This window comes from Eucalyptus grandis, chromosome 6 (genome assembly GCF_016545825.1).
Source record: "Eucalyptus grandis isolate ANBG69807.140 chromosome 6, ASM1654582v1, whole genome shotgun sequence".
NCBI classification, from domain to species: Eukaryota; Viridiplantae; Streptophyta; class Magnoliopsida; order Myrtales; family Myrtaceae; genus Eucalyptus; species Eucalyptus grandis.
The window spans coordinates 3649949-3669796 of record NC_052617.1 but is presented as its reverse complement, the minus strand read 5'-3'; positions in this window follow the sequence as shown (position 1 = coordinate 3669796).

The following is a 19848-nucleotide window of genomic DNA, read 5'->3' as shown; positions in this document are numbered from 1 at the left end:
AAAAATGCATTCGTTTAGGATGTTAATTGCATGTTTAACTATTTGGCAATTATTAATTTCGAAATTTTAAAAAAGGGGAAAAATGAAAAACACAAAAAAAGTCATTATGCATATGTCATGTAAAAATTAGGGCATTCTTTGCACGTCATTGCATGTTAAGATTGCATGTTATAGGTTTAGATAATTTCTCCTAAATAGTTGCATGCTTATTAGGAAAATAAAAATCATGTGCACGTCATATAGAATTAGTTTCATACAATGCACGTCATTTAGTGATTTTTGTTAGATGCATTTAATTAGAAATTGCCCGTCATTAGAATTAGGTCATTAGATTAATTTAGATTGCATATTTAAGTGTTGCATTTCTTTAATTTCGAATCTCATGGAAAATAAAAAATTATTTAGAATAAATCATCTCATGCTTAGGATAGACTACATGCTTATTTATGTATAGCTAAGTCATGTTGCCATGTCATATTATTTCATGTTAAATTAGTGGCATGCATTGCATATTGCATGATTTTCATTAATTAAGTGAAAACAAAACAAAAATTGCGTGTTAATTAGAAATCATATTTAGGACTGCTGATGTGAATTCTAAACTAACAACGCAGATGCTTTCGTTGCTATGAGGTAAGTCCTGCAATTCATTCATTTGCTTTCTTGAGTGTTAAATTGGTGGTTTGCATACCTGCATGGTCACCTCACATGTTAAGGAATTAAAATCAATTCAAGTTGTTTGCCAAACAATTTTTCAAAATAAAAGATAAAGGTACCGAAAGGGCATTAGAAAATCTAGTGTAACCAAGTCCCCGAACTCCATAATCTCTGGTTCGTAGAAGTAAAGTAAATCTCCTATTACTTTATTTGGGTTTCTAATCGACCCACCAAAAATAGATTAGTGGCGACTCTAATTAAAAATCATTTGCATGTTAAGAACTCGAATCTAAGTCGCGAATTGGTATGGGCTTGGGAGAGCCCGAGTTAAGTTTAGGCTTAACAATCCATTAGCCAAACCCTAGGTGGTTCACACCCCGAAAAAAAATTTGGTCGCGACAGCTTGGCGACTCCGCTGGGGACTTGAGTTAAAACTCTTAGTGGACTTAGGCCAATTTTTCTTTTCTTTTGAAAAATGTTTTTGTTTGGCAGCAAGGATTCCAGGTACGTCTTTAACATTTAAGGTGTTAAATTTTTTTTGCAGGATGGGAGGTATAAGGGGAAGTGTTTGCTAACATTTATTTTGTAGAGAGGTGTAGGAATGTATGGTTTATTTTCATGAACGAAGTGTTGCTTGATATAAACTGTCGTGCATGCCTTCCATCTAGCACTACACTATTGCACACACAACCCGCCGCCGGACCTGGGCCGCATAGGATCATTTAGGATGGTATTGAAATGGATACCACTCCGACCGCATGCTCGCGGTACGAGTCGCCCATCTCAATCCCGAAGTTTCTTTCATGGTGTCAAGAGTACCCACCTCGGTCCGCATGCTCGCGACCCGGGTCGGCTCTTTGACCAAGCCGGAGTCATGAGGACCCGACATAGTCCACAAGCCCGTGGCTAGTCGATCATCCTTGTGGCTCCACTTTGATAAGCCTTATAGAGTAGAAATCGAGCCACTTATCATGCGCATGTCTATGTGATTGCCATTGATTTTCCTTGGTGAAGTAAGTATTCTATCTCTATACTATGCAATTTACTTTTGGTCCATCCATGACAATCTAGGTTAGTCATTTGATCTAATTCATTTGTCAATTAGAAATGAAATGAGGAAATTGCCATGCAATGAATTATTTGCCAAAAAAAAAAAAAAAAGTTTTGGAGAATTTGTTTTCAATTCACGTTTGGGAAATTTGGTCTTGTTAGGGTGTCTATCTTTATTTTCCTAGTCCATTTTTAGGAAATGCCCTTCTTGTAAGAACTTTTCATGAATAAATGAAAAAAAATGGGAAAATCGATTAGATCATTGTCATGGATCGACTTTCTATTTACCCTCATGCTTACATGTTCCCGTTCATTTGAATTAGGTGATTATGGAACGATCCGCTCACCCATCCATCCGTTCACGATCGAGAGTTAAAATGACGGATCAAAAAGAGCTTATCTCTTCAAGCAAAAATGCTGCAATCTATCTTTAGTGAGAAATTGCGACTCCAAGAAGAGAGCCAAGAAGACCTTTGAATCTTCTCATTTTCCTGAGGTAGTGAATTTGATGCCATCATGAAGAGGGTAGTAATACATCTAGATGGAAGAATATCTGATCCGAGGGGTTTGTATCACAAGATCAAGGAGGGTGAAGAATTCAAGCACACATGATTCATGGTCCTAAGTTGTTCCATTTCCTCATTTAATTAGGGGCATGCAATTGCACATTCCCATGGGAATTCTTATCGCTTTTTAGGGATTGATTTCAATTTCTTTAGTGCTTGAGCATTACATTCTAATAAATGTAATTTGATTGATGAATATCAATAGAATTACAAGTTTTGAGGACATGATCGGGTACACCAAACTAGCCCGGTGACGATATCCAACAATGAAAAAAAGATATCATCCATGGAGAAATTCTCGAGGATTGGGCTTCTTCATGCTTCCTCAAAAAAAAAAATCCAAAAGAACAAAAAAAAAAAATTTATTTTGAAACCATTTCAAAAGCATGCATTAGGTTACCCTTGTTTGTTTTTCTAACTTATTTACTTCATGTCTCAGAGCATAATAGAGAGGCGTTTGAAAATAACGCGTCAATTTCCAATGATAGTGGGCCCATTGATTTGGGAACATACCTCCAAAGGAAAAGTAGATGTGGGGGGCAAAGGATCATTTCCTATCTGATTGTGATGACATCTCCCAAGAGTGAAGAGGACTTTAAACACTACTTATCATTTTACTTTAGCGATTTATGCACATCAATAGGAAATTGAGGACAACAAAGAAGATCATCTAGATTCCAAAGTGTGATGTGTGGCACATCTCTTTACAATTTGTGTGTGATGCCATTTCCATGAGAAAATGTTGGAACAAGTCAAAAGAGAATCATCCGTCTTGGATGAAATGGACACATTGTGTTCATGAACATAATCAATTTTGGAATTGACACTTTTATTTTTTTTCCTTGCAGATGGCGAATTGGGACACTATAGATTCTAGTAGTGACATGAATGAGACAAAATCTCGATCCGAGCCAAAATGGTTATGCAATTTGAATTTACTTTGATGATGCATAATATCCTATTCATGCACGTTGTTTTGTGCAGGGGCAAAAGCAAGATTTCATCAAATCAAAGATCGAATTTTCATCCTCGATTGATCAATTTGTGTGTTTGTTCCCTTTCAATAGGGGCAATCTAAGGACACCCATTGCTAAGACAGTCCCTTCGTGAGACAATTCCTTGAATGAATGCTTGAAATCATGTTTTTCATACTTATGAGAGCATTTTTTTAGTGTAATAAATTGTTTGTTTGAAGTCACAAATACTTTTCATGCTTAAAGTTGCTAGACACTTTTGAAAAGAGAATTTTCACATTGATTTAGCTCACCAATTTCATGTGGAGATTTGTCAAGATAGACAATTTAATGGAGTGACATCAATGCTTAAGAATGCTGAATGAGATGTGTCAGGATGATGAAAGGCAAGCCTTATCCTATACACAGTCCCCTACTTATACACTTGTGAGATGAGTGTAGGAAGTTCCATATCTGCAAGGTAAAGAGTTCTCTCGCAAAAGGTACGATGACCGAAATGATGAGGGGCAATTCATTTTTCTATCCCAAACACTACATGTGATCCATTGCTTAACCACTTTGAGCCATATACACTTGTGAAGATTTTTTTAAAGTTATCCCTGTCAAGAACCACCCCACATCGGGGCAAATTGGAGGTAAGATGGCACCATAAGGTGAAGGAAATGGATTGAAATTTTCTTGCTCTCACTTGCATCAATCTTCTTGTCATGCTATTACATTGAATTCATGTGGTAATTTAAGTGCCTTAGAATGATGAAGAGCATTTCTTTCTCTATCCTACATACTTTTATCCATTGCATAGCCTATTTGAGCCAATGAATTCATTTCACATTAAACCTAGTTGGTGATCATCCCTCACATTGGGGCAAGGCAAAAGGCAGATGAAGACCCTTGAAAGTTCGAGTGTCATTATTTTATGAATGCATAGAATTCAAAATAGAACTAATGGGCATGAAAAAGCAGTGTGCCTGGTAAAAGCAAGGCCAATGCCCATGAAAAAAAAAAGTGAAAAAAAATGAATAAGAACTAGGGGCATGAAAAAGCGGTGTGCCTGGTAAAAGCAAGGTCGATGATGCCCATAGATGAAAAAAAGAGAGTCAAGATAAAGACTATCTGTTGTAAAAAGATTGTGTCTCCAATGGAGCAATACTCAAAGAACTCAAAAGTTGAGTTTTTACAATCAATGGGGCATTTCATGAAGACAATCCCCGATGATGAAAAAAAAACTGGTGGCAATGCCAAGATGATCACCAACTTTCACCCTTTACACACATTTTGAGCCTAATGATCCTTTCATTTCTCAACCCATGAACCTAACCTATGTTACGTCCCTTACAAAGTCTCTTCAGATTAGGGCACTTGAATTAACATAGGGATTCACATGTTTTAAGCATCGCTCGAAGAAGTGCGAGCAAGATTATATCTTTCTCATTTTGCAGGGTTCTTGACTTGTAAACCCGGAGATGATTACAAAATTGTTCTTTCAATTGCCTTGACTCAAAGAGTCCCTTTGTTAAACCGTTGACCGAGCCCTCATTATGGTCCCTGTTAAAGACCTCTCAGATTGGTAAGGTTGTACCACTTGCGAGAAAACTCGGACCCTTGTTAGTATGATGACAGTGAGATGGAGTGATTCTCATAAAATAGCCTCTAAATGAGAGTGAGTGAAAGTCCTTTCTAACTGAAGGTCCCTCATTTGGTATTCTTAAGAAATCCATGTCATGAGTGACGATTGTCTTGAATGATAATTCTCTCCAATGGAAATTTGGGTGATGCAAAGGTCATTATACATGAACCCCGATTGAGTTGATGAAAACCTCACTAAATTTTGAAATGTGCATTCTAGAGTAGCTTAGATTCTCTATCTCTTTGATGAATGCATATCAGTTTTTGCTCTAAACCATGTCTGACAGGTAATTCAAGTTCCTTTCAGAATGTTTCATGATATTAGGAGATGAGAAGCCTCCACCATGAGGTGAAAGACCTCCATGGGATATCCAAATTCCAAAAGACATATCCCCAAGAATCAGAGATATCATCAGGTAAGTATATCTCTACCATACTCTAAAATACTTGTCATTGTGCAGGTATTCTCTCTTTTAAGTACATCGACACTTGACTTGGTCAAGTTGTCCAATTATATCGAGTGTGCTTTCCCCAGAGTCCATTTTAAGATTTTTCTCCGGGGCGTGCTTTCGTAGCCTAGAGTCCATTTATCGAACCGAAGATTTCTTTATGGTGCTTTCATAGGAGTCCTTTCACCGACACTCAATGGAGTTGTCCCCCAAAGATTTTTCCTCCTCGCATTCAGGCTGGTTAAGGCGACCGAAGAATGGTTCGGGTCCGGGTCGGATGACGCCGCAAGGTTGGGCGACCGAAGAATGGTTCGGGTCCTAGCCAAGCAAAACCTCAATCTAGGCGACCGTAGAATGGTACGGGTCCTGGAAAAGCAATTTCTTCATTCAGGCGACCGTAGAATGGTACGGGTCCTGAAAAAATAATTTTCTTCGTTGAGGCGACCGTAGAATGGTACGGGTCCTTGACAACACCTATTCCTTATTCAGGCGACCGTAGAATGGTACGGGTCCTGAAAATGAATCCCCGTTTAGGCGACCATAGAATGGTACGGGTCCTAAACAAAACATTTCTGCCGTACTGGGCGACCGTAGAATGGTACGGGTCCTGGGAAAGCAGTTCCTTACAAAACATTTCTGCCATACTAGGCGACCGTAGAATGGTACGGGTCCTGGGAAAGCAGTTCCTTACAAAACATTTCTGCCGTATTGGGCGACCGTAGAATGGTACGGGTCCCGGGAGAAAGCAGCTCTTTTCTGCCATACTAGGCGACCGTAGAATGGTACGGGTCCTAGGAAAAGCGGTTTCTTCACAAAGTTATGTTACTATTCTAGGCGACCGTAGAATCGTACGGGTCCCGGGACAGAGTAACACTCACTACCTCGAATTACTCTATCCTCCTAGAAGGTAAGTTATTTCATGTAAGTTCATTTATCATTTGCATTAGCATTCCTATGCATCATATGAACTGCATTAAAAAATGGAATTCATGTTCCAACAAAAATCATCCATTGCATACACATAACCAAAATTTAGGTCTCAATTATCTTTGAAGGCAACCTCTTCGAGCTCACCATTAAAGAGGGGCAGCTGTTGACACCTAAATTTTGACGATTTAGTTTATTTATTTATTACATAGAAAATTAGGGTTAATTTTATTAATTGCATAGCATATAGATTTATATTTGCATTTATTTTGTTTTGGCATTTTATTTATTGGATCTGGTGACAAATATGTTTCAAATTAGTAGTTTTAAGCCCACGGAGTAATAAGTTGGCCCAAGCCCGTTTTCTTTTAATGACAAAAATTACCTAAATGGAGATTTGAAATAATATTACGGTGGATTTTTCAGTATTTTCGAGGAGATAATGCGAGCTCATTTTTGTGAGATTCGAATCTGGAAAAATTCGATTACAATCAAGGAAGTTTGGCGATGTTCGATCAATCTTTGGTGAGTTATTAAAAATAATAAAATGGACGATCTAATGGGAAAAAGGATTTCTTGCTGATCGCGTGAATGTAAACTTATGGACAAAGACATTAGAAAAAGGCAAGAAAGGATTAGCTGATGGGAAGAAATGTTTAAAAAATATTCTTCAATGAGGACACATGGATCCGCAATGCATACAAGGGAAAGAAAAAGAATAAAACCTCACAAAAGAAGGAAGTCGGTAGGTGGTTTTCTTTAGTATATTCATATTTCCTGTTTTGAAGTGCAGAGTCGGACGCTATAAAAGCAAGCTCACAATAGACAAAAGAGAGGGCCGCACATATTGATACATACGGCCACAAAGTGAGGGGGAGCAATTCTGAATACACAGAGACACACACGTGAGATAAGAGGGAGATAGAATGCTCTACCGAGCTTGGTCGAGATCCCCGTGCCATGTGAGTCCCGCCAGCCACATCGCCGCGCTCTCATGCTCGTAACGCTGCCCCACATTGCGAGACCACCGCCGGACGAGCTGCTGCACTAGCATCCTCGGCTGCGTCGTGATCCCTCGATGAAGCATCCGCGAGCCACGAGTCCCCGCAGTTCAATCCTACAATTTGCTCCACCTTGACGTTCATCCAAGCAACATGTGGCGGTGGGTACATTAAAATTTTTATAAAGATGTGTGCTGATCAAAGAAGCAGAGAACACATCCACACGTCCGAAGAAAGGATTCCACCGCACATGAATTGACTCCGCCTCGATGATCCCGAGTGTGATTTGCAAGCCACGGTGACCATCCCCACTCCCGACGTCCGACAAGTCCAAATTTGGAAACACATCCGAGTGACATCAAGAGCTAGCTAAGAATTTTGGTCAATTTGGTTCCCATATATTCTGTTGCCATTCCTTGAAATATTCTAATGTTGGTTGAATCCCCTGATATAGAAAATGACAGCCGCAATTGGGAGGAGACGTTAAAAAGGAAAAAGTTTCTTGCTTCTTTTTCTCTTTGTAGGTCAACGGAAGATCAATACAAGGAAACTCGATACCCTGAGAGATGAAGCAGAGCGGTGATTTTTGGCTTGGTTTGTCAGTCCTTGCAGCGAAACCAGAATCTCTAGCAACCGTGCCGGTGAGCAATTTCAAGGGTCAAGCACTGCTCAGCAGACCCGGATTTCCCACTGAATTTCATCCGAATCCAGCGTGCACGAGACAACCGGCAAAGTTCTCAGCCAATCTCCGAGCACCACACCGTGAATGACCAGCTCGAGCATCCCAAGCCGAGATGCCTTGCCGGCTTGCTCAAGCACGCTGGTCATCACGAACCGGCCGCCGTTTGAAGACCAAATTTGGAAGCAATATTTGGGATAGGTAAAAATTGTCTATTCTAATTTTCGAAAATTTTGTTTCCCTATTTGATATATTCATTGGTGCACATGATGGAAATTCCCGATATGCCATGAAATTCGCAACTCGAGTAGCCTCTTGAATTAGGAAATTTTCCTAATTTCGCAACGTGCATATGATTGACATCCGATTTCACGCTCGAAATACGACTCGCATCGCACGGAAAAATCGCCAATCCAATCTCACGCTCGAGATATGATTCGCGATTTTATTTGAAATTGGCCAATCCGATCTCATGCGCGAGATACGATTCGTCAATTTATTTCCAAAATGGACATGGATGATATATTGCCTGATTTGTTGCCGTGATGTTCTTGATGTCTTATTTTGATCGCTCCCGTAAAAGAAGGAAAAATCCAAAAAAAATGCATTCGTTTAGGATGTTAATTGCATGTTTAACTATTTGGCAATTATTAATTTCGAAATTTTAAAAAAGGGGAAAAATGAAAAAACACAAAAAAAAGTCATTATGCATATGTCATGTAAAATTAGGGCATTCTTTGCACGTCATTGCATGTTAAGATTGCATGTTATAGGTTTAGATAATTTCTCCTAAATAGATTGCATGCTTATTAGGAAAATAAAAATCATGTGCACGTCATATAGAATTAGTTTCATACAATGCACGTCATTTAGTGATTTTTGTTAGATGCATTTAATTAGAAATTGCCCGTCATTAGAATTAGGTCATTAGATTAATTTAGATTGCATATTTAAGTGTTGCATTTCTTTAATTTCGAATCTCATGGAAAATAAAAATTATTTAGAATAAATCATCTCATGCTTAGGATAGACTACATGCTTAGTTATGTATAGCTAAGTCATGTTGCCATGTCATATTATTTCATGTTAAATTAGTGGCATGCATTGCATATTGCATGATTTTCATTAATTAAGTGAAAACAAAACAAAAATTGCGTGTTAATTAGAAATCATATTTAGGACTGCTGATGTGAATTCTAAACTAACAACGCAGATGCTTTCGTTGCTATGAGGTAAATCCTGCAATTTATTCATTTGCTTTCTTGAGTGTTAAATTGGTGGTTTGCGCACCTGCATGGTCACTCACATGTTAAGGAATTAAAATCAATTCAAGTTGTTTGCCAAACAATTTTTTCAAAATAAAAGATAAAGGTACCGAAAGGGCATTAGAAAATCTAGTGTAACCAAGTCCCCGTACCCATAATCTCTGGTTCGTAGAAGTAAAGTAAATCTCCTATTACTTTACTTGGGTTTCTAATCGACCCACCAAAAATAGATTAGTGGCGACTCCTAATTAAAAATCAATTGCATGTTAAGAACTCGAATCTAAGTCGCGAATTGGTATGGGCTTGGGAGAGCCCGAGTTAAGTTTAGGCTTAACAATCCATTAGCCAAACCCTAGGTGGTTCACACCGAAAAAAAAATTTGGTCGCGACAGCTTGGCGACTCCACTGGGACTTGAGTTAAAACTCTTAGTGGACTTAGGCCAATTTTTCTTTTCTTTGAAAAATGTTTTTGTTTGGCAGCAAGGATTCGGGTACGTCTTTAACATTTAAGGTGTTAAATTTTTTTGCAGGATGGGAGGTATAAGGGGAAGTGTTTGCTAACATTTATTTTGTAGAGAGGTGTAGGAATGTATGGTTTATTTTCATGAACGAAGTGTTGCTTGATATAAACTGTCGTGCATGCCTTCCATCTAGCACTACACTATTGCACACACAACCCGCCGGACTGGCCGCATAGGATCATTTAGGATGGTATTGAAATGGATACCACTCCGACCGCATGCTCGCGGTACGAGTCGCCCATCTCAATCCCGAAGTTTCTTTCATGGTGTCAAGAGTACCCACCTCGGTCCGCATGCTCGCGACCCGGTCGGCTCTTTGACCAAGCCGGAGTCATGAGGACCCGACATAGTCCACAAGCCCGTGGCTAGTCTGATCATCCTTGTGGCTCCACTTTGATAAGCCTTATAGAGTAGAAATCGAGCCACTTATCATGCGCATGTCTATGTGATTGCCATTGATTTTCCTTGGTGAAGTAAGTATTCTATCTCTATACTATGCAATTTACTTTTGGTCCATCCATGACAATCTAGGTTAGTCATTTGATCTAATTCATTTGTCAATTAGAAATGAAATGAGGAAATTGCCATGCAATGGATTATTTGCCAAAAAAAAAAAAAAACTTTGGAGAATTTGTTTTCAATTCACGTTTGGGAAATTTGGTCTTGTTAGGGTGTCTATCTTTATTTTCCTAGTCCATTTTTAGGAAATGCCCTTCTTGTAAGAACTTTTCATGAATAAATGAAAAAAATGGAAAAATCGATTAGATCATTGTCATGGATCGACTTTCTATTTATCCTCATGCTTACATGTTCCCGTTCATTTGAATTAGGTGATTATGGAACGATCCCGCTCATCCATCCGTTCACGATCGAGAGTTAAAATGACGGATCAAAAAGAGCTTATCTCTTCAAGCAAAAATGCTGCAATCTATCTTTAGTGAGAAATTGCGACTCCAAGAAGAGAGCCAAGAAGACCTTTTGAATCTTCTCATTTTCCTGAGGTAGTCGAATTTGATGCCATCATGAAGAGGGTAGCGACACATCTAGATGGAAGAATATCTGATCTGAGGGGTTCGTATCACAAGATCAAGGAGGGTGAAGAATTCAAGTACACATGATTCATGGTCCTAAGTTGTTCCATTTCCTCATTTAATTAGGGCAGTGCACCTTCCATGTGGGAATTCTTATCGCTTTTTAGGGATTGATTTCAATTTCTTCTGTGCTTGAGCATTACATTCTAATAAATGTAATTTGATTGATGAATATCAATAGAATTACAAGTTTTGAAGACATGATCGGGTACACCAAACTAGCCCGTGACGATATCCAACAATGAAAAAAGATATCATCCATGGAGAAATTCTGAGGATTGGGCTTCTTCATGCTTCCTCATAAGAAAAAATTTATTTTTGAAACCATTTCAAAAAGCATGCATTAGGTTACCCTTGTTTGTTTTTCTAACTTATTTACTTCATGTCTCAGAGCATAATAGAGAGGCGTTTGAAAATAACGCGTCAATTTCCAATGATAGTGGGCCCATTGATTTGGGAACATACCTCCAAAGGAAAAGTAGATGGGGGGCAAAGGATCATTTCCTATCTGATTGTGATGACATCTCCCAAGAGTGAAGAGGACTTTAAACACTACTTATCATTTTACTTGTCGAGCGATTTCCTTGCACATCAATAGGAAATTGAGGACAAGTCAAGAAGATCATCTAGATTCCAAAGTGTGATGTGTGGCACATCTCTTTACAATTTGTGTGTGATGCCATTTCCATGAGAAAATGTTGGAACAAGTCAAAAGAGAATCATCCGTCTTGGATGAAATGGACACATTGTGTTCATGAACATAATCAATTTTGGAATTGACACTTTTATTTTTTTTTCCTTGCAGATGGCGAATTGGGACACTATAGATTCTAGTAGTAACATGACTGAGACAAAATCTCGATCCGAGCCAAAATGGTTATGCAATTTGAATTTACTTTGATGATGCATAATATCCTATTCATGCACGTTGTTTTGTGCAGGGGCAAAAGCAAGATTTCATCAAATCAAAGATCGAATTTTCATCCTCGATTGATCAATTTGTGTGTTTGTTCCCTTTCAATAGGGGCAATCTAAGGACACCCATTGCTAAGACAGTCCCTTCGTGAGACAATTCCTTGAATGAATGCTTGAAATCATGTTTTTCATACTTATGAGAGCATTTTTTAGTGTAATAAATTGTTTGTTTGAAGTCACAAATACTTTTCATGCTTAAAGTTGCTAGACACTTTTGAAAAGAGAATTTTCACATTGATTTAGCTCACCAATTTCATGTGGAGATTTGTCAAGATAGACAATTTAATGGAGTGACATCAATGCTTAAGAATGCTGAATGAGATGTGTCAGGATGATGAAAGGCAAGCCTTATCCTATACACAGTCCCTACTTATACACTTGTGAGATGAGTGTAGGAAGTTCCATATCTACAAGGTAAAGAGTTCTCTCGCAAAGGTACGATGACCGAAATGATGAGGGGCAGTTCATTTCTCTATCCCAAACACTACATGTGATACATTGCTTAACTACTTTGAGCCTTATACACTTGTGAAGATTTTTTAAAGTTATCCCTGTCAAGAACCACCCCACATCGGGGCAAATTGGAGGTAAGATGGCACCATAAGGTGAAGGAAATGGATTGAAATTTTCTTGCTCTCACTTGCATCAATCTTCTAGTCATGCTATTACATTGAATTCATGTGGTAATTTAAGTGCCTTAGAATGATGAAGAGCAGTTCTTTCTCTATCGTACACACTTTTATCCATTGCATAGCCTATTTGAGCCTATGAATTCATTTCACATTAAACCTAGTTGGTGATCATCCCTCACATTGGGGCAAGGCAAAAGGCAGATGAAGACCCTTGAAAGTTCGAGTGTCATTATTTTACGCATGCATAGAATTCAAAATAGAACTAAGGGGCATGAAAAAGCAGTGTGCCTGGTAAAAGCAAGGCCAATGCCCATGAAAAAAGTGAAGAAAATGAACAAGAACTAGGGCATGAAAAACAGTGTGCTTGATAAAAGCAAGGTCGATGATGCCCATAGATGAAAAAGAGAGTCAAGATAAAGACTATCTGTTGTAAAAAGATTGTGTCTCCAATGGAGCAATACTCAAAGAACTCAAAAGTTGAGTTTTACAATCAATGGGGCATTTCATGAAGACAATCCCCGATGATGAAAAAAGAAAACTGGTGGCAATGCCAAGATGATCACCAACTTTCACCCTTTACACACATTTTGAGCCTGATGATCCTTTCATTTCTCAACCCATGAACCTAACCTATGTTACGTCCCTTACAAAGTCTCTTCAGATTAGGGCACTTGAATTAACATAGGGATTCACATGTTTTAAGCATCGCTCGAAGAAGTGCGAGCAAGATTATATCTTTCTCATTTTGCAGGGTTCTTGACTTGTAAACCCGGAGATGATTACAAAATTGTTCTTTCAATTGCCTTGACTCAAAGAGTCCCTTTGTTAAACCGTTGACCAAGCCCACATTACGGTCCTTGTTAAAGACCTCTCAGATTGGTGAGGTCGTACCGCTTGCGAGAATACTTGGACCCTTATTGGTATGATGACAATGAGATGGAGTGATTCTCATAAAATAGCCTCTAAATGAGAGTGAGTGAAAGTCCTTTCTAATCGAAGGTCCCTCATTTGGTATTCTTAAGAAATCCATGTCATGAGTGAAGATTGTCTTGAATGATAATTCTCTCCAATGGAAATTTGGGTGATGCAAAGGTCATTATACATGAACCCCGATTGAGTTGATGAAAACCTCACTAAATTTTGAAATGTGCATTCTAGAGTAGCTTAGATTCTCTATCTCTTTGATGAATGCATATCGCTTTTTGCTCTAAACCATGTCGACGGGTAATTCAAGTTCCTTTCAGAATGTTTCATGATATTAGGAGATGAGAAGCCTCCACCATGAGGTGAAAGACCTCCATGGGATATCCAAATTCCAAAAGACATATCCCCAAGAATCGAGATATCATCGAGTAAGTATATCTCTACCATACTCTAAAATACTTGTCATTGTGCAGGTATTCTCTCTCAAGTACATCGACACTTGACTTGGTCAAGTTGTCCAATTATATCGACCTAGTGTGCTTTCGTAGCCCAGAGTCCATTTTATCGAACTGGCGTGCTTTCGTAGCCCGGAGTTCTTGACCTGGCGTGCTTTCGTAGCCTAGAGTCCATTTATCGAACCGGCATGCTTCCGTAGCCAGGATTTCTTTTATCGACCTGGCGTGCTTTCATAGCCCAGAGTCCTTTACACCGACACTCAATGGAGTTGTCCCCCAAAGATTTTTCCTCCAGATTCAATCTGGTTAAGGCGACCGAAGAATGGTTCGGGTCCTGGTCGGATGATTTCTGCCGCAAGGTTGGGCGACCGAAGAATGGTTCGGGTCCTAGCCAAGCAAAACCTCAATCTAGGCGACCGTAGAATGGTACGGGTCCTGGAAAAGCAATTTCTTCATTCAGGCGACCGTAGAATGGTACGGGTCCTGAAAAATAATTTTCTTCGTTGGCGACCGTAGAATGGTACGGGTCCTTGACAACACCTATTCCTTATTCAGCGACCGTAGAATGGTACGGGTCCTGAAAATGAATCCCCGCTAGGCGACCATAGAATGGTACGGGTCCTAAACAAAACATTTCTGCCCGTCTTGGGCGACCGTAGAATGGTACGGGTCCGGGAAAGCAGTTCCTTACAAAACATTTCTGCCATACTAGGCGACCGTAGAATGGTACGGGTCCTGGGAAAGCAGTTCCTTACAAAACATTTCTGCCGTATTGGGCGACCGTAGAATGGTACGGGTCCTGAGAAAGCAGCTCTTTTCTGCCATACTAGGCGACCGTAGAATGGTACGGGTCCTGAAAAGCGGTTTCTTCACAAAGTTATGTTACTATTCTAGGCGACCGTAGAATCGTACGGGTCCTGGACAGGTAACACTCACTACCTCGAATTACTCTATCCTCCTCGAAGGTAAGTTATTTCAAGTAAGTTCATCTATCATTTGCATTAGTACTTTCATGCATCATATAAATTGCATTAAAAAAATGGAATTCATGTTCCAACAAAAATCATCCATTGCATACACATAACCAAAATTTAGGTCTCAAATTATCTTTGAAGGCAACCTCTTGAGCTCACCTTCAAAGAGGGGCAGCTGTTGACACCTAAATTTTGACGATTTAGTTTATTTATTTATTACATAGAAAATTAGGGTTAATTTTATTAATTGCATAGCATATAGATTTATATTTGCATTTATTTTGTTATTGGCATTTTATTTATTGGATCGGTGCGAACGGGTTCAAATTAGTTGGACTAAGCCCACGGAGTAAGTAAATTGGCCCAAGCCCGTTTCTTTTAATGACAAAAATTACCTAAATGGAGATTTGAAATAATATTACGGTGGATTTTCAGTATTTTCGAGGAGATAATGCGAGCTCATTTTTGTGAGATTCGAATCTGGAAAATTCGATTACAATCAAGGAAGTTTGGCGATGTTCGATCAATCTTTGGTGAGTTATTAAAAATAATAAAATGGACGATCTAATGGGAAAAGGATTTCTTGCTGATCGCGTGAATGTAAACTTATGGACAAAGACATTAGAAAAAGGCAAGAAGGGATTAGCTGATGGGAAGAAATGTTTAAAAATATTCTTCAATGAGGACACATGGATCCGCAATGCATACAAGGGAAAGAAAAAGAATAAAACCTCACAAAAGAAGGAAGTCGGTAGGTGGTTTTCTTTAGTATATTCATATTTCCTGTTTTGAAGTGCAGAGTCGGACGCTATAAAAGCAAGCTCACAATAGACAAAAAGAGAGGGCCGCACATATTGATACATACGGCCACAGTGAGGGGGAGCAATTCTGAATACACAGAGACACACACGTGAGATAAGAGGGAGATAGAATGCTCTACCGAGCTTGGTCGAGATCCCCGTGCCATGTGAGTCCCGCCAGCCACATCGCCGCGCTCTCATGCTCGTAACGCTGCCCCACATTGCGAGACCACCGCCGGGACGAGCTGCTGCACTAGCATCCTCGGCTGCGTCGTGATCCCTCTCGATGAAGCATCCGCGAGCCACGAGTCCCCGCAGTTCAATCCTACAATTTGCTCCACCTTGACGTTCATCCAAGCAACATGTGGCGGTGGGTACATTAAAATTTTTTATAAAGATGTGTGCTGATCAAAGAAGCAGAGAACACATCCACACGTCTGAAGAAAGGATTCCACCGCACATGAATTGACTCCGCTCTCGATGATCCCGAGTGTGATTTGCAAGCCACGGTGACCATCCCCACTCCCGACGTCCGACAAGTCCAAATTTGGAAACACATCCGAGTGACATCAAGAGCTAGCTAAGAATTTTGGTCAATTTGGTTCCCATATATTCTGTTGCCATTCCTTGAAATATTCTAATGTTGGTTGAATCCCCGATATAGAAAATGACAGCCGCAATTGGGAGGAGACGTTAAAAAGGAAAAAGTTTCTTGCTTCTTTTTCTCTTTGTAGGTCAACGGAAGATCAATACAAGGAAACTCGATACCCCGAGAGATGAAGCAGAGCGGTGATTTTTGGCTTGGTTTGTCGGTCCTTGCAGCGAAACCAGAATCTCTAGCAACCTGTGCCGGTGAGCAATTTCCAAGGGTCAAGCACTTTGCTCGGCAGACCCGGATTTCCCACTGAATTTCATCCGAATCCAGCGTGCACGAGACAACCGGCAAAGTTCTCAGCCAATCTCCGAGCACCACACCGTGAATGACCAGCTCGAGCATCCCAAGCCGAGATGCCTTGCCGGCTTGCTTGCTCAAGTTACGCTGGTCATCACGAACCGGCCGCCGTTTGAAGACCAAATTTGGAAGCAATATTTGGGATAGGTAAAAATTGTCTATTCTAATTTTCGAAAATTTTGTTTCCTATTTGATATATTCATTGGTGCACATGATGGAAATTCCCGATATGCCATGAAATTCGCAACTCGAGTAGCCTCTTGAATTAGGAAATTTTCCTAATTTCGCAACGTGCATATGATTGACAGTCCGATTTCACGCTCGAAATACGACTCGCAATCGCACGGAAAAATCGCCAATCCAATCTCACGCTCGAGATATGATTCGCGATTTTATTTGAAATTGGCCAATCCGATCTCATGCGCGAGATACGATTCGTCAATTTATTTCCAAAATGGACATGGATGATATATTGCCCGATTTGTTGCCGTGATGTTCTTGATGTCTTATTTTGATCGCTCCGTAAAAGAAGGAAAATCCAAAAAAAATGCATTCGTTTAGGATGTTAATTGCATGTTTAACTATTTGGCAATTATTAATTTCGAAATTTTAAAAAAGGGGAAAAATGAAAAACACAAAAAAGTCATTATGCATATGTCATGTAAAATTAGGCATTCTTTGCACGTCATTGCATGTTAAGATTGCATGTTATAGGTTTAGATAATTTCTCCTAAATAGATTGCATGCTTATTAGGAAAATAAAATCATGTGCACGTCATATAGAATTAGTTTCATACAATGCACGTCATTTAGTGATTTTTGTTAGATGCATTTAATTAGAAATTGCCCGTCATTAGAATTAGGTCATTAGATTAATTTAGATTGCATATTTAAGTGTTGCATTTCTTTAATTTCGAATCTCATGGAAAATAAAAAATTATTTAGAATAAATCATCTCATGCTTAGGATAGACTACATGCTTAGTTATGTATAGCTAAGTCATGTTGCCATGTCATATTATTTCATGTTAAATTAGTGGCATGCATTGCATATTGCATGATTTTCATTAATTAAGTGAAAACAAAACAAAAATTGCGTGTTAATTAGAAATCATATTTAGGACTGCTGATGTGAATTCTAAACTAACAACGCAGATGCTTTCGTTGCTATGAGGTAAATCCTGCAATTTATTCATTTGCTTTCTTGAGTGTTAAATTGGTGGTTTGCGCACCTGCATGGTCACCTCACATGTTAAGGAATTAAAATCAATTCAAGTTGTTTGCCAAACAATTTTTTCAAAATAAAAGATAAAGGTACCGAAAGGGCATTAGAAAATCTAGTGTAACCAAGTCCCCGTACCCATAATCTCTGAGTTCGTAGAAGTAAAGTAAATCTCCTATTACTTTACTTGGGTTTCTAATCGACCCACCAAAAATAGATTAGTGGCGACTCCTAATTAAAAATCAATTGCATGTTAAGAACTCGAATCTAAGTCGCGAATTGGTATGGGCTTGGGAGAGCCCGAGTTAAGTTTAGGCTTAACAATCCATTAGCCAAACCCTAGGTGGTTCACACCCCGAAAAAAAATTTGGTCGCGACAGCTTGGCGACTCCGCTGGGGACTTGAGTTAAAACTCTTAGTGGACTTAGGCCAATTTTTCTTTTCTTTTGAAAAATGTTTTTGTTTGGCAGCAAGGATTCAGTACGTCTTTAACATTTAAGGTGTTAAATTTTTTTTTTGCAGGATGGGAGGTATAAGGGGAAGTGTTTGCTAACATTTATTTTGTAGAGAGGTGTAGGAATGTATGGTTTATTTTCATGAACGAAGTGTTGCTTGATATAAACCTGTCGTGCATGCCTTCCATCTAGCACTACACTATTGCACACACAACCCGCCGCCGGACTTTGGGCCGCATAGGATCATTTAGGATGGTATTGAAATGGATACCACTCCGACCGCATGCTCGCGGTACGAGTCGCCCATCTCAATCCCGAAGTTTCTTTCATGGTGTCAAGAGTACCCACCTCGGTCCGCATGCTCGCGACCCGGTCGGCTCTTTGACCAAGCCGGAGTCATGAGGACTCGACATAGTCCACAAGCCCGTGGCTAGTCTCGATCATCCTTGTGGCTCCACTTTGATAAGCCTTATAGAGTAGAAATCGAGCCACTTATCATGCGCATGTCTATGTGATTGCCATTGATTTTCCTTGGTGAAGTAAGTATTCTATCTCTATACTATGCAATTTACTTTTGGTCCATCCATGACAATCTAGGTTAGTCATTTGATCTAATTCATTTGTCAATTAGAAATGAAATGAGGAAATTGCCATGCAATGGATTATTTGCCAAAAAAAAAAAAACTTTGGAGAATTTGTTTTCAATTCACGTTTGGGAAATTTGGTCTTGTTAGGGTGTCTATCTTTATTTTCCTAGTCCATTTTTAGGAAATGCCCTTCTTGTAAGAACTTTTCATGAATAAATGAAAAAAATGGAAAAATCGATTAGATCATTGTCATGGATCGACTTTCTATTTATCCTCATGCTTACATGTTCCCGTTCATTTGAATTAGGTGATTATGGAACGATCCCGCTCATCCATCCGTTCACGATCGAGAGTTAAAATGACGGATCAAAAAGAGCTTATCTCTTCAAGCAAAAATGCTGCAATCTATCTTTAGTGAGAAATTGCGACTCCAAGAAGAGAGCCAAGAAGACCTTTTGAATCTTCTCATTTTCCTGAGGTAGTCGAATTTGATGCCATCATGAAGAGGGTAGCGACACATCTAGATGGAAGAATATCTGATCTGAGGGTTCGTATCACAAGATCAAGGAGGGTGAAGAATTCAAGTACACATGATTCATGGTCCTAAGTTGTTCCATTTCCTCATTTAATTAGGGCAGGCACCTTCCCTTGCGTGGGAATTCTTATCGCTTTTTAGGGATTGATTTCAATTTCTTCGTGCTTGAGCATTACATTCTAATAAATGTAATTTGATTGATGAATATCAATAGAATTACAAGTTTTGAAGACATGATCGGGTACACCAAACTAGCCCGGTGACGATATCCAACAATGAAAAAAAGATATCATCCATGGAGAAATTCTGAGGATTGGGCTTCTTCATGCTTCCTCATAAGAAAAAATTTATTTTTGAAACCATTTCAAAAGCATGCATTAGGTTACCCTTGTTTGTTTTTCTAACTTATTTACTTCATGTCTCAGAGCATAATAGAGAGGCGTTTGAAAATAACGCGTCAATTTCCAATGATAGTGGGCCCATTGATTTGGGAACATACCTCCAAAGGAAAAGTAGATGTGGGGGGCAAAGG